A 17534-nucleotide genomic window follows, 5' to 3' on the forward strand; every position below is an offset into this window, starting at 1 on the left:
GAACTTTGTGCATCTCCAGTTAAAAAAAAAAAAGTACACAAAGAAGTGCAAATCATTACAAAGGTCATTTCAGCCTGATATGGCAGGTTACATATCCCTGGACAATAACTCAAACTGAATCCTATTAGTTTTAATGACAGCACCATTGACATGTCGTATAGAACACATCTGACAGGAACAGCTTCAGTGGCCAGCTCATTGATCCAGGGACTTGGACACACTTTTTAACTTCTTGATTCTCTAATTTTTGAAACTTTTGAAAAATGTAGTTGCATCTTTTCAAAGTATTTGCATTCTTGGAGTTATCAAAAATGCAGCTCAGTTTATGTATGCAGTTCTGCAAAGCCAAGTGCAAACAAGAGAAAGATACCTAACCTTGCCGTTTCCCTCTCCCTTACCAAAATGCCTAAATAACAGAGTACTTCTGTTAACAATTTGTAAAACCTTTAAACTCTTGCAGTAACTGATGGTTTATTGAGGAAAAGTTTTCACTTTATGTTTTAAAGGTCATGAAGAACTTCTATGATTATTGAGGGTGAACTTACTGCCATTTCTGACCTGTGTTTGCTGATAAAACTTACATTGGACCAGAAGCCTGAGGTATGAGGCAGCTGAAAGCATCTCCTGTCCCTTCTGTTAAAAGAATTTTACCCATTCACACAGAAAATACTTGTCTGTCTCAGCAGGAAAAGCCCTAGGCAAGAGACAGGAAGCTGAGAAAAGAAAGAATAAACCATTAAAAAAAATTACTGTAGTTTAAATATGTCAAATTCAGCCATTACTCAATGAGGATAATGAGCAATAACACAGTGCAGAATTTTGCCCCTTATTGTTCAATATGTGGGTGGTCTGTTCGCTTTCACACACAGCTGCTTTGTAAGCAAGCTAGATTTTGGGCTGGGCTGCAGCTGATGAAACAAACAGGAGAATTTGGGTTTGGAGGAAAAAAAATGTTGGTAGTTCTAACAGCAGCTCTCAAACACCCTTCTCTGCCATGTGTTCACCAGCCCTGTTCTCTTACATAAGAGGCAGTGTAGCAAGGACAAAACCCAAAAAACTGTATCAGATCAGTTATTTTCAAAAAACAATGAAATATCACACTACATATTGTATAGACTGTAAACTGTTTTAACACTCTTAGATCTTCAAAGAAGTTTGCATCCAAGAAAGACATTTATTTAGTCATAATTAAATTTGAATTATGTAAATAATTAAAAAAAATCATTTGTGCTGATTCTACCTAGAGTATGTTTTAAAGCATTATTTGCTGCATGTCTATTTTTCAACTTGCTAACTACTGAATTAATTCTCTCCTCCAGTGTTTTTTTTTAATAAGTGGATATTATTCATTTATATGTACTGTAATTTTGTGTGAGGGTATTTGGCTTTCTAAAATACAGTACAATTTACTCAAAATACCTTTGCCTCAAAAGAGCTGATTTTCCTTATTTTACATTTTTGCATTTCTGATGGTAAAAACAAAACAAATGGCATCTAAAAATCTTGTAACAGATAATATTCTGATACCTGATTGTGTCTTTTACAAATCCCACAGAGTGACTCCTTACCCTGTGTTAAGAAGAGCCCCATCTATAGTAACAACCATCAAAAATATGGGGGGAAATGGTTAATTATCTAATATAAATCCATATTTCATTTAATAGTACTATTCCTTCAAGAAACTGTCTTACATATCAACATACATAAAAGTCAAAGCAGAGGCAGATGAGTAAGCATGGTCTTTTAACCAACCCTATGATGAATCTGAGGAAATTTAACTATGATTTTAAGCCCTGTAGTCCTGTTGTCAAAACAAAATCAGCAGTCATCTTCTCAGCCCAGCATATATATACAAAAGATACACAGACCTTTGAAAAGTTCATTTCCATGCTCTGAAGTGCAGGGAAGAATGGAAAAAAATATCTACCATGCCCCATCCACCCTCCCCTACAGAGTAGCTCCAGAAACTCTGTGTGAAATGCTTCTGCTCCAGGGAAAACAATCTGGCCTCATCATGCCTAGTTTCTTCAATTTGAGGCAATTTCCACAATCCAGCTATCAGTTATTTAATGAAAAAAAACCCAGACATTATGCTACCATTTAAAACACTGCATGTTTACTAATCAAACTGAATTCTCTGAAATGAGTCCTTGTCTACATTTACATTTCCCTGCAGTGTCACACTACAGTAGTACTGGAATTCCAGTAATTGTAGAAAACCATTTGATTTCAGCTTATGTTATTCACAGTAAGTTTTGCTATGATTAAATGTATTTCAGAAGCTGGATATCTTGATAAGATTCTGCCAGGTTAAATAATTTCCTTTGAGTACTCCAATTTTCACATTAATTACATTACTGAGACGTAAACCTTCTCTTCATAGATTTTGGAGACCCCATTAGCTGAATTAGCTGAGAAGTCAGTAGTATCTCAGAGTAGCTCAATGAATCTGTGCATGTCTGTGTTTCTTAAGATAAGTGCTGGCTGAATTTCCATGTTAGCAGAGAAACAAAAGCAATAGTGTCATTTGGGACAAAGAATATCAACATATCTTTACTAAGGTTAATGAGTACAAAGACAAGTAGTAAACTCCATAGATCATTATAGATCAGCATGATAAGATTTACTATAACAGAATAAATTTGTGTTGTTTATTTGGATGTTTTACATGGATGGCAGAAGAAGAAGCACATCCAGATTTTGTTATGTTGTGATTAATGAAGAACATTTGCTTACACAAAGTTTGCAACAGAATTTGTAACTGATATAATTCACAGTGTCCTTCAGATTCCTAGCTAACAAATACACATTTCAGAACTTTAAAGTATGTATTTCCTTGCTTTGTAATGTATTACTTCTTATGGTCTCAAATAGGGATATCAGACCTGACTCAGTTAAGCAGTAAACATACTAACATTAAAATAATTTTTCCCTCCTCAGAGAATTTCAGATTCAAGTTCACATGTTAGACCAGTTAAAAACAGTGCAGGAAGCAATCTGTATTTTGAAATAAAATATAGATTATTTGTTGCCAGAATCGGGTCATCTGCTAGGCTAGATAAGCCCAAACTTTGCTCACAGTTCTTAACAATAATCAAAGTTTTACAAAACGTAATTGATAGATGGAAATTATATGCTTGATTTATTTTATTAAAAAACAAATAGACTTCATCACTGATATATATTCATACCATAATACTCTTAGCCCATCTCTTTTAAGAGGAATTGATTGGTGATGCAGATCCTTGTGCTTTTGTGAAGAGACAGACACTATTAGTGAGCTCAGGGAGGTAATATTTTTATACTTTCTAATACAAGGAGCTATGTTATTCTCATTCAGTTATTCTCAAACAAGTAGACAGTCAAGAATAAAAAAAAAGAAGGATGTAAACAAGCTTGTTTGCAGACTGATTCTTGATAATGTATAACGTTACATAGTCTGAGCTGAACCTATATTGAAGAATATGTACTTAACCATTGCTAGCACGGGCAGTTGTTACGTGTTTGTTAGTGACTTAGCTCATGCTACCTAGCTGGAAAAAATTCCCCAGAGTGAAAATCCACATCCAAAATATACTCTTTTCTTATTACTGTTAGTTTTAGCCATATACATCTTCCAAGATCAAATCCTTCCTGTCTGGACACTGAAACCAGGTACAAATTATTTCAAAGACATTTCTACTGACATGTAGCAGCTCACAACAATTTACAGGATTCAAAGGCTTGTTTGTGAAAGGTAACTCTGCAATTATCAATTAAGCCAGGAATAAATATGTTATTGTTTCTATTATAAACTCTACAAGAGAAAGTCTCTGCTAAGCTTTACAGCTGAATGCCCAATATACTTGGGCATTTGGGCTTAGTCACCTCTTTGGTTAAGAGGAAATAACTAATGAATGTACATATGAGCGAAATCAGAAAAGGATGGACTGGATTACTGAGCCAGAGACAGGCTTTAGAAAACAGAGATCTAATCATGGTCGGATTATGTCTCACTTCAGACCATAGAATCTGATGTTTTAGAGTTATCATTGCAGAGGTCCTATGCTTTAAAAAGAAATATCTTGGTTTCATCTCTACCTCATCATTCATGTTTGAATAGTGCCTTCACCTATCAATCTGATCTTCTCTAGTTCTTTAACACTGATAATTAAGTTCATCCATCCTTTATTTTTTGTTTTAGTGTTTATCACCAAAATATGTAACTATTGCTTCAGTCATTTAAATTCATTAAATAGCTAATAAGCATTTTCATTGCTCCTTTCACATGCAAAATTCCACCCTGTGGGGTTATTTTGCTGTCTTTCCTTTTATAATAAAGCAATATTATAGCTTGGGCCAAATTGCTCTCAGGCTTGAGGAATGAAAACAAATTATTTCATCAGTTTTATTCAAACTGCAATATTATGGAAAACTATATATATTTTTTACATGATACAGCAAATTATGATTTTACTGAGATGTTATGTTTTATGCCCATTGTTCACAAAATTTTGACATGGAGAAGGCTCTGCTTAAAGAAAAACTCTTCTTTTTCCCCTCCATTTGATTCGTTGTGCACATGTTGCTGTATTGATAAAGAAGATGCCTACAGAATTTTGGCACAGCATGAAAATGCTGTGTAACAGTTCATAACACTATTTTCTGGCCTTCACTAAGTGTTCGTATAAGTAACAATGAACATAATTAACATTCCTTTTAATATTGAGATATTGCCAGAACTTCTCTTTTCCGGATTAGACAACTAATTATTGTTTGTATTGAGAAAAAAAAAATTTTGAAAAATATTACTCAATACTGATTTCAGGTGCATTTTTAGTGAAATATCGGAGTTTGTCAGTTCCATAAAACTAATAATTTCTCAAATTTGAAAAAAAAATTAAAACTCATAGAACAGCTAGTTAAAGTATACAGTCTACATTTGCACAGTAAAGAAGCAAACCCATCTTTTTTTTTTTTTTCTGCAAGTTGTAGTGTTTGTTGAAATACTTAACAGCTGTGTATTCAGACCAGTATCCATTATCTGATTGCTGTGGAAGATTATATATGTTTTTCTTTTTGATTCAAAAGTCAGAGGGTGGTTGAATTATTGCAGGAAATTTTCTACAAGACATTTTGGAGACTCCATAGCAACTGTATTCAAGTCATGGCACCTGCACTGCATGAAACTCTTCAGAGCTCTACTTTAGGTTCAAGGAAGGTGTCATATGAAATCATGATGTCATGCAGAGATTGTCAGAGGAAAATGTGTCCATTATGAAAAAGAAATCAGTGCATATAGACCCATTGTGTAAGCCGAGCCACATGGAAATGTAAAAATGCTTTTTTTCTGGAAATAACAATGAGCAATGACAATTCTTCTCATTATTTTCTCTGGACTGCAAACACTGAAAAAAAATATTCAGTAATGTGCTATTAGAAAACAGGTTACGTGTAGTCTTGTACCCAACAGCATTTCCATTTTTACTTCTTTGTCAAAACTTAGAAGTTTGTTACTGTTTTTCTCTAAGAAACAGCAAAAAATAATCTTCTTAACATGCTTCTGTGGAACTTTGCCACTATGGTAACATTAATTTATAAATACAGTATAATTTTTCTGACTAGCACTGGCTGTAACCACCAATTGTTACAAGGGCAGTAAGTGTTATTATTTAAAATATTTTACAGCAGCATATGTGATTAAGGGTAACCTGGAAATAATTTTGCACAAATTACTTCAGCCTTCTACTTCCTTTCTTTCTCATTTTCAAAATGGGAGCTAAAATTTCCTTTGCTCATTAAGATGATTTTTCCTGTTCTGCTTTGTGTGAAATGAGAAATTTTCCCACATAACCATTAGATCAAAAAGAAAGTAATTATTTTAAAAGATAGTGAAAAAAAATTGTCTCAACAACTAAATTCTCTTATCCTGTGCAAATTTCTGCTTCTCACTTGCTGTGGCATCATAGTTTAATTAGTTCTGTAATTTTCAACTTTTAGATTATGTCAAATATAAAAATTAAGCAGGAATAACAATAAAAATGGCACATATCAGGTCAACTTCTTTCTTAACAAATAAGTGAACCGAAGTAAAAAAGCCCTTTTTTTTGTGAGAGACTTGAATAAAGTGCATAATAGTTTTAAAGCATACCACTGTTGTCATTACTTTTATGTTTGTGTCATCCAGGGTCCCAGCCACACACAAATCCAGACTGGCAGCTTCCTGAACTGTAAGATTTACATAAGGCAGTCTTCTATACAACCTATTGTTAGAGGACATACCGTACATCAAATATGTATCACACACCTAAAAAGTAGAAGAACTGTAAATACAATTCACATAGAGACAAAAACTCAGCTTCTTCACTATCTGATTTGGATAGGCTGAGTATGAATAATAATCTTAATATTAATAATAATCCAGGTTTAAAACAATCTACCATTTCAGAGTTGGATTCTTAATTGAATATCTTTGTTTAATAGCTTTTTTTCTGCCAATGTATCAAAGAATCAGACCAACCATACATGAAGAAATAAGTGATGTTTTATTACTACTCATTTGAAACTGCACAGCACTCCACTGTTTGCATAAGAAGCATTTCCAAAATCTGCTCTTCAAAGATTTTCAACCTTTAAAATATCTGATGTTCTGTCAAATTATGTCGTTCCTGAAATTTTCTTTTCTTGCACTGACGGATTTTACCTGCTTATCCAGAGCACTACTAAATTATAATCAGGGGATCTGGGAGAAAGAACTGTAGAAATGGTGCTTTCAAAGAAAAGATGATGCCAGGAACTTAGGTTTAATTCCATTGCTTAGATCTAAAGCTTTTACTAAACAATATTACAGACAAAATTGTATACCACCAACTAGTGATTAATTTAGAATATAATAAAGTTTGGCATTACAGCAGTTTGTAATATTCAGAAATGGATATATTTTCTTATGTAAAGACTCTAATTCCCAATACCTCTATTTCTTGTTTAACTTGTTCCATACAAAAAAATGAGTGTTCTGATGAATTCTAATACTTTTTCTTCTCTATGACCTCTCCTTCAGTATGACTTTTTGATATTATAAAGTGTTGAAAGGCCCCTCCAAATCAATCTGTTCTAAGTACTAAGCCACACATCTTTGTATCAAGGTTCACATATGAAAGAGTGTCAACCATGTAGCAGAACTATATAGTCGGTGATAGAATATCTGAAGGTAAAGAATGAATCTCAATTTGGTTTAAAGTTCAGTTTAGGGGTAAATAATTAAAATATTTATGCTTTCACCAATTATAGCAGGAGATCCATTCACTGATTTACCAAACAGAAACAGATATGAATAGGATTGTCACAGTAAACATTAAAATTGTCATTGGGAAATTGTTTTACCTGGAGATTTATCTTCTATGTACTTCATAAATTATACATAATCCATGTGTCAAATGTATTCTCACATTCTTATACTTTTTTCCTAAACAAAACATTATCAAGCACTTCCATAATCAGAATTAAGCCTTTTTTAATGTTTCGAAACTCAAAATATAGTTTCCTTAATAGTTACTTGGCTTCTTTGAGATCCTTCATGTCTTAAAAGAGTAACTATCTACAGTTTTTAGAAACTACTTTCTCTCACATTTACAAAACCCTGAGGTGTCACTAGTCTAAGCCTAATTCATAGCAAGTCTTCTTATGTATCTCAAATGTGCAGTTGCTTCACCTCTCCCAGTGATGTCAGAAAAAGTCGTGATGATCCTCTCTGACAAGGTTTGAAAAATGAGGGTCTGGGATGCTGGGGACAGTGGAGTGGGCTGTCAGTGGAACTATGCCAGCTGATGAGGAAGTATGCAGGGGAAGGGGATCAGGGAAGAACAAAGGGAGTATAGAAGGGGCTGCTGACATGAAAAATGGGGATGCTTCTGTCCGTCTGACCAAAACATGCACCTGATCAAGGCAGTCTGTCTTGTCTTCTCATTAACTATTTTCTTAGCTGTCTTTCTTCATAATCCCACTCTCTTTATAAGTGCATGTGTCCTTTGGCTAGCAAACACTATGCTGGACCAGGCAGGGACTAGGAGATTCATGGGCCTGAAAACCCAGCAGTGGTATTGGAAAATTGTGTGTGTGCCCTCTCACTGCTGAGAGTGGAAAGCTTGGACAAAATTTTTTAAAGAAGCCCTGCCATTGAGTCACAAAGTATAGAAAGGACGTTCTTGCTTTCTCAACTCCTTCTCAGAGAGGTGTCTAGGCGTGGCTGAATCAAATCTTAGCCTCAGATTATTTCAACAGTTTAAATTTAAGGAATTACAGAGGTGGGATTGAACATCTTTTGTCCCAGAAGTTTAACATTTGACAAATGAGAATATTTATATAAAATGAATCATTTATTATTACAAATGATCAGACAAATATGTTAATCAGAATTGTTTATTACACAATATAAAAGCTAGAATTACTGGTAGTATGGCATAAGATAGGATAGTGCACTATATTAAAACAAGTATTGAAGCAATTATATTAAAGCTAGCAAGAAAGGAAATAATTAAGTAGAGATTTGATGTAACTCACCCATAACACCTGTGGGACAATTTCTTTTGCTTAGCCTTGAGGAGTACCTTGGAAGGCGTCTGCAGCCAAAGAAGGAATCTCCACACATACGCCCAAGAAGGATTATGTCAGAAGGAACTGACTTTATGAAAGTAGACTGGATTTTTATAGTACAAAGTGATTGATTGGCAGTCACAGATCTATAGGCTGGCAGACTAGCTTATCTATCAAATCCTGTTTCAAAAGTAGGATGTGTATTTGAAGTCCAGTGAACCAGGATGTTTTTGTCATAACACCAAGAAAGCATCCTGGCACCAGCAATTGAACTTGCATGATAGCTTACATGATGGCTTGCATAGTATGTATTCTCTGATTGAATTATAGATCTTATCAGGGTGGGGCTATCCTGCTACCTGCCCACACCAGAGACCTCTCTCTGCCAAGACATGACTGGGCTGCCTGTGCTTGTGCTATGAGTCCTGTAGTAGGTGCTGTTGAAAGCAGCTCTGTCGCTGTGGCAGTCTCTGCCACGAACCATGTCAGTGTCTCTGGGTGTGTGTCTCTGGGTCCTGAGTTCAGCTTTGTTCCTGGCCGACCCTGCAAAGGGGAAAGTGGCAGCTCCATCCTTCATCTTAACTCCCTGGGCACCATGCTGGGCTCCAGCACCAGGGCAGGAGGGTCCTGGGCTGAGGCTGCCAGAGAAGACAACGACTCCTAATGTCATGTAGCAGAAACTACCCTATCTTTTTAGACTTCTGGTCTCTAAAGCCCCTACATTTTCCCATAGAGAAGAAGTCTGAGGAGTCATAGGTTCCTTGGGCAGTTAAGCATCAAAATGTTACATATAGATCAATGTTTGTGGAATTTCTTTTCTTTGTATTCTGAAAAAAATTGTTAATTTTCAATTTGATCCTCTTTCTTGTAAATTAAATTTTTCTTCAAACTCAAGAGGCTGTTGTTACATGTTCTTGGCTCTTTTCCTACAGTATGCCAATCATTGAAAACTTACGGCATTTGCACAAAGAAGGCTTACTTGAAACTTTTCTTTATTTGGCTTGACATTAATTCCTATAACTTATTATAGGGATTGACTTCAATGTTATACTACCTTTCTCATAATGTAAAAAATGAACTAAACAAGGAAAAGGGACTAAATTTTTGCTGTTAATCTAAGAGAGAAGAAAAGTTTCTTGTAGGCTTTTTACTCCCTTTCAACATCTAAGCATTAAAATGTCAGTCATCATAATTCATTTCATGAATTTTTCTAATTAATATGAACTTATTAAGTTTGGATTTAAATAACATGAAGTTCAAGTCAGTTCAAAAAGGAAAACATACCTTTTATTAATATTATGCATTCCTTAAAATTACAGACCCTGAAAATGATTCACACATTCTTTTACATTTACATGTTACTCTGGGAATCTTGGAGGCTGTTATCTTTGGGATGATAACACTACACTGCGTGAAAATATCATCTATAGAGTTTTTAGCTCAGTTCAGTGCAGATCAACTCTATGTTTCCTCATGACATGCCACCTCTTTTATATAAAGAAAAGTAGTAGAAAAAAAATCAACATGAAAATAAATGAATACTAAAGGAAAGCACACTATTTGTATTTACAATAAAGAGAGGGAGTTAAGACAAAAATTATAATTTTCAGATATTAAATAGGTGATGGACGTGAGTTTGGTAACAAACTATATACCATCTTAAAGGTTGACATCAATGGAAAATGCTAAAAAAATGCAAAAGTCTTACAGAGGAAAAATTGATATGAGTATTTAGAATGTGGTACAAAATGAGCAAAGCTTAAAGGCAAGAGTGAAGACTGACATTTGAAACCAGGAGTTCTTCAGTGTAAAAGTCATTTGTGACTTAAAACAAATTCTTGGCTCTGAAGGCTACAATGCTGCTGAAGGCTTCTTTAGATACATTATGATGACAGGTAAAGCCTATGAATTTCTTGTGCAGAACATCAAGCCCATCTGGGCTCTGTGTGTTTGTATGTGTATGTGTTGATACAGAAGAAAAAGGGAAACAAAGAGTTTTTATTACATGTAAAGGCAAAATGTAAAATGTTAATACAATAATGTATTGAAAACTGTACATTACTGTGCATAGGAAACAAATATAAAAATTAATTTTGGAAGAGGGGAAGAATTTGAGGGTGTATAGTTTTGACAGATTTGTACCTTCTTTAGATTTGGAGCTGAAATCTCGTTTTAGTTTCTGTAAGCTACCTGTCTCACCACTTAATTTCATTTCAGCTTTTAACTGCAAAACTTATTGGCATTCCTTTAGAAAAAATAACATATTTTTATTGATTGTAATATGCACTCAGTTTCTGTTTATTGAAGACTACCCTTAAAAAGCTTTTGCAACCTACAAGTTGGAAGAATACATGTTTAATTCATAGACTTAAGCAGTACTTTTAATTAGATTTTGTGATGAGTCAGCATAAAATGGACATAAATAGAGAACAGACTGAGTTTTCAATGAAAAATGCTACAGTGCCCTCCATATGTATTAGGATAGTTCTAGAAATATAGTATGCACATTGGAATATTTCAGACATTCACAGAGTATCATAATCGTAATGAAAGCTGAATCAGAGGAGACAAATTCCATATATATTTTGCATTTCATTAGGAAAGTTGTAAACTACAGATTTAACTGTGTAACTTGAAATGTTATTTATTATTCAAGTACCGGAATACTTATCTTTCTCACAAACTCATGTGAAAAATGTTCAGAGAATAGTAAGGTTACAAAGTCAAGAACAACAGAAAAAGGAATTTAAATAATTAAGCTACTTCTTGAAATCTGATGTAATGTTGCATTATTCACATCGGTCTTCTTATTAAGACAATGATCAGCTTGAGACCACAGATTGCTGAAGGCCTCCAGCAAAGTTAGTCCAGGGATTTGTTAGTCTTACATTTTTGTGTCTTAACTAAAGTGACAGTGCACTGGAGGAGCAAGATTGATAAAATAAATACATAATTATACCATGTAAATTGTGTCAGTATGCAGTGTGTTGATGCAGAAAGGATCAAATTAAGAGTATGAATATTTTTCAGAGCAGAGAATAAAAGATGTGAAAGCATGATAGAAAAAATATAGTTTTTTCTAGCAATTTTAGGGGTAACATAATTGCATTAATTTCTGAAACATGGAAGCTTGGGAAAATAAAAGGATAGACACAACTTTCATTTTTATACTAGTCAATCATTTGGTTTTACCTATTTCTTTACTTTTATAATATTTTTGAAAATAAGCACCAAAATCCCAGTTGAAGTGACTTCTAAAACAATCTGCCCACATAGTTTTGGAACTATAACTTGAAAATTATCCAAATAACTTGAAAACAATTTGTATTTAGGAGAAAAAAAGGACGAAATCAAAAAGCCTCAAAAAATCAGAGAAAATGTCTTTTTTATTTTTAAAAATCTGTTCGCATGATTAACAGTTGCTATTAAAAAAATATGTGCTTTTAACACAAAATCTTCACACAAGAAAATTATAGGAATTGACATGGTTTCACTTGATATACAAATCAAATGATGAATGAAGGTACCAACACATTTGAAGGAAGAAACTGCAAAGGAAATTGGACTGGAGGGTTCGCTTTTGTCTAGATTTCAGTTCACACTCTAATGTTTATTGTTTCCTAAATTCAAAGACATTAATTTCTATGGCAAAGGTTGTTAAATCTCTATAAGAATGTGTCTAATGCAAGCATGGGAATAATATAAACAACTCCTGTAGTGTTTCTCGGCTTTTTTGAAGATGTTTATATTACCATTATCTCCATGTCTTACTGCCAGACTGCTGCAATTTTCTGCTCCACATCAATAAGAAGGCTGATTGGTTCCCAAAGTAGTTCTTAAAGAACAGCAGCAGTGAAGCCTCTTAACTCAGGGGTCTGACAATAACCTGTCCTTTTGCACAAATATTTATTTATGCACCTATGTCAGTTGTGTTTTCTTGTACCTTCCAGACATCTATCTGAAATCACCCTAATTGCTTACTCTGGGAAGTTCTATGATGGTCCTGAAATTGTTGATTCAAAGGGAAAAACTTCCATGAATAAAACTAGAGCAGTGTGAATCTGAAGAGCTTGCTTTTCTCTCCTCATAGCCACTTGTGATACACCATGAAAACTCCAGGATATAGTAAGAATTTAGTTTAGATTACTTTATTAATTTTCAATTTCCCATAATAATTTTGGGATGGCTTCTGATAATTAACGCAAAAGTGACTTATTTTTCTTTTAATGTAGTTCATACAGTCTCATTTTGTTTTAATTTCATTTTTCTCACTTATTTTGTCAATTTTGAAACCTGAAGGATTTCTTGCTGGGGGGAGAAGCAGTAAAAACTTCTCTGAATCTTTAGAACTTGGAAGTAAAAGCCCTCCATAAATCTTAGTTGCAGTATCTAGGACTCCAGGTTCCTGCTGTACCAAGAATTGTGTAACTAGTGAGCTAGGCAGCTCCAAAGACTCTTACAAAGCTATTACTAGCTTGCTTGTATAGTTAAAATTCAACTAAGATTTACTACTAAATCAATCATGTTCAGCAGTCTGTAAACCACAACTCATTTAATCCTGTGTTTTACACAGAACAGATCACATGGACTAATACCCCACACTTCTCTCATTTTAGGACCCTGGCACACCTTTGTAAAATACAGCTTGAACTCTTACAACACTTCTCTGTTCAAGCTTTCCTTTAGATCTTCAGAAAAGTCTCAGAGGTTGCAAGAACAATATGTTCTGACTGAAGTTTATAACAGGGCAAGTGTCAGAAGTATGTGGAGTGCCCTGGATTATACCACAGGTGGTGCTCTTATGAAGATATTAGGATTACTAGAGAGTTGCCCTCCAGTAAAAGCAGGAAAAAAACAATACAGCTGGGGCAAGGGCACAGATATGTTAAAATTCCTGGAAGGAAAAAAAAATAGATTTGTGAAATGCTTCAGAAATACTCAAACTTTGATGATCAAAGCACATACTCTGACAGCAGCTTCTTGACAAACAGTGATAAACACAAACCCTCTATTTACTGTGTATTCAACCTATTTAGTTGAGATCCTTACCTGTCACTGTACAATGTGCAAGAAAACAGTACAGAAAGGACTTCCAAGCAGGAAAATCTTATGTTTAATTTTCTGTCAGGGAGATTTTGTAGTCCAATTCTTTTCTTGCCTTTAGCCTAGCAACAGCATCCTGTACTACCAGGGGGTTACAGAAAATTTTCTTTGATTAACACAGAATCAAGGGAGAACAGAGAGAAGTGTGCATTTCTCTCATTTGATAGATTATAACAAAAGCTGGTCTACTTGTTTACTTTCAGTATTGCATTTTCAAGACTGCTTTAGTTTCAACACCTTAAACCGGGCAAAGCCTTAATAAACAACAACAATAAAAGGCCCATTTTACTACTTGGAGGTAAAAAAGAAGAGTAAACATTGATTACATAACTTTGCAAAAGAACAGATACAATCAATGAAAAGTCCCATTGATTAAAAATGCGGTTGCAGTAGGTCTTTACGCAGTATGACTAGCATATAACATATCTAAGTGCCTATATATATATAATCTTGATAAAATAAAACAACAAAATATAAGACGTTGCAACAGGGATGAAGAAAAGATATAGTGAGAAAGAAAGGATCTTTTGAAACATATATTTACCTCTATATTGAAAAAAAAATACTTTTTCATGCCTCGAGTGTCAGTGACCAGAGAAAAGGCAATTAAAATTGAGAGAGAAATCAGCAAATTTAATAGACACCTGCTACACAGGTTTGATTTCCCAGATTAAGTTAGATATCTAAGATTTTTCACAGCAACACCTTTAAGTGATTCTAGAAGCTCAGGATGACTCACCATCTCCCTGGTAACAGTTTAAACAATTTCTAACTTATTTGCATAAAGTAGAACTCATAGATGACCAGAAGTATAGACCTAAATTAACAATGTATTCCTATTTGCAAACTTGAAGGTCAAGGAAAAATCTGGTGGGTTTTTTTATTATATATTTTCTGTCTCAGGCAATTTGATAACATCTTATCAGTAAGGCTGTGTGGAAGTTTCAAAACCAAGCCCAAAGGAGAGGGGAGAGGTGAATCTATCCTCTTACAGTGAATGCAAAGTCCACTCAGAACTGCTGAAATTAGTATTCTTGAAGAAATGGAACTCTGAAGCACCAACTATCTCAGTGCCATTAGCAGGTAAACAAAAAGTCATATCCTTTTTTTGAGCCCTCAGAAACTTATGTTTGACATGTCTCAATATTTTCAGGGGTCATTTATAAAAGAATGTTGTAATAATGAGTTTTAATTTTTTATCTCATTAATCATGACTGCCCTTTGGAAAATATTGCAATTTGTCCCTAAATATTGTGATAATAAATTTGCAGCAAAAAAAAAATAGGTATATTTTCCAAATGAAAAATTAAAGAAATATTAAAGTAAGCAATTTTTGGCAGAGAGAAAGGACTTCACGCAACAAGCCTATGAGGTTTATAGTGAAGACCCTTTATTACACAGAACACACAGTTTATATAGGGTTAGAACTACATCTTATTGGCTAAAAAGTTTCACACCCCCACACTAGAAACTTTAATTGGTTATAACCCATATCTCATAAGTCCAGTGTTTATATTATTCTTATCCTGGCTGTTTCCATGCACCTGCAGAGTCCTGTGAGAACCGACTGTGTGAATTCTTGGGGAGTAACCTCCTCCCTGTGAGCTAGTAGCAGCTGACCTCCTTGCTGCTTCTTAGCTGATAGCTAAGTTTCACAGGGTTTGTGAAGGCTGGCTTCAGTCCTATGGGATCTTATATAGATCTGAATTGCTCACTTGTGATTTTACTGTAGCTACAAAATATGTTCAAATAATATAATTTAGACATAATGACAATAAAAAAATAGGAAAAAAAAATCCTCATTCAGTTCTTATATCTACTATTAAAATAGTCAACTGAACTACTGGGTGTCAATTACCTGATTTTTAAAGTATTACATAAAGTGCATAACTTTCCCTACAAAATTCAAGTTTAAATGACAACTGAACTGCAGGTCATTTTTTCCAAATGTTATGGAGTTTTTCATGTAATTGTAACACGTTCTTCTGAAGTAAAAAAGGTACTTGAAAAGGTATTCTTTGATTTCAAAGAGACCTTTTGAAATCATGAAGTTAATGTCAAATCTGTTTCCAGTACTGCAATATGAGTTACCGCAGGAGTGCTAAATAACACAAGATGCTTTCATATTCTCAAAAGTTGAAGTCGGTTTGGTTTTTCTAAATTACATATTTGGTGATCCTGGGTAGAGCTGGTCTCCCAATAATTAGGGCATTCACTTGTCATGTGGGAGGCTGAGGGTCAAAACCTTGTTCCAACTGATATATGATTATTTATGCAAAGTCAATGAACTCTAGCAGGAGTAATACCTTAGCAGGAATAGCATATACACTGGTAGTGACCTGGACATGGAAGGATGGTAAAACAAGAAACTCAGTTATTTCCTTTCTCCTCCCAAAATCAATTTTCAATTGCACAAAAATCTTGAGATTTTTTTTCTTTGCTTTTTCTATGGTAACCCAAATTCTGCTTCTGGGTTTAATAAATACAGTAAGGTATGTTATGAAAAGTTTTAATTTCCACTGTATCATGTAGCATCATCCTTTGGAAAAAACCAAACACGCAACAGTTCCCTGGATGCAGAATGTATCATTTTCCACTACAACCTCCACAGAAATGAGAACATGTCTCTACAAATGTAAAACTGTCCTTCTATACTGGAACTACAGTACTTCGACATTTCTCTTTTTTTTTCAGAAATGCTGTCTGGATAGATCTTGAGGATTCTGTGAAAAAAAATACTTGGTTCTTCTTCGCGCTGGTATTAGTCTGCTGGAGGTCATTCAACTCTCGCAACTTTTCAAATCCCAGAAATGTTCATACCTTCTTGGCATGAAGTGACAATTCTAACATATCCTGGAAATATCTTTAAACTTAAAATAGATACACGCTGTGTACACAGCCAGTTTTATACATCTCAATCACAATAATTGTGTGCAACTTATATGCAGCAAATCTATCCATAGCTCTGCCAGAAATCAAAAAATAACCATTTTAATCTGACCAAGGATTATAAAACAAGGCAATATCCACACAATTTGTTTCACAGCATTTTCAATCCATTAGTTATGTTGTAAGAATGCCTTCACTTTTAGTTGACTTCTGATGGCTGAAACTGTTTAAGTTGTGGGTTATTCCTGAGAGTCTCTTAAGAGCATGAAAAAAAAAATTAAATATTTATAAGAGGTCTGAAATAGTTCATTTTGGTGGAAAACTGCTAAATTGCCTACTTTTCTTCTTTTTTCTTTTTTTTTGTTAATGTGGGGGTGGGGGTGGGGGGGAGGAACTTGCTTTCAGGTTTTACTGAGACAAACCTTGAGGTAGGAATCTTTTGTTTTTCTTTATACCAGATGGTCATATGTTGTACAAATCAATTTTTCATGAAAAATTATTATTGATATACCATATTGTTGCTTTTTCTTTCTTATTCTCATAGCATCCAGCTGTGTTTTTCACATACAGAATGCTTTTACTCCAAGCACTGTGCAGGTATAGAGAAACAATGATCCATAAACTTTATTAATTTTTTTTTTAATTTTATAGAGGAAACAGAATAAATATTTAATAAAAGGACACAAAGGAGTGCAAGGAAAACTGAAACTCTTCTGGTTAATAGAACAGATTGAGGCTAAGGAAAAGTTCATGGAAGACTTTGCAAGAGAAATATGAATGGCTTTAATAGTTGACTATCCAAGCCATGGCAGATAGCACAAAAATATTGGTTTGATATTTATTGCAAGGGGTTTTGAGAGACTGTAAAAAAATATTGCTGGCTCAAAAAATGTAAATCATGTGTAGAAGGGAGCAGGACAAGTTTGTGAAAGTGGGACAGTGCTCTGCTCCACTCCACACCCCCAAGGGCC

The sequence above is a fragment of the Pithys albifrons genome, chromosome 4 (genome assembly GCF_047495875.1).
Source record: "Pithys albifrons albifrons isolate INPA30051 chromosome 4, PitAlb_v1, whole genome shotgun sequence".
Taxonomy (NCBI): Eukaryota; Metazoa; Chordata; class Aves; order Passeriformes; family Thamnophilidae; genus Pithys; species Pithys albifrons.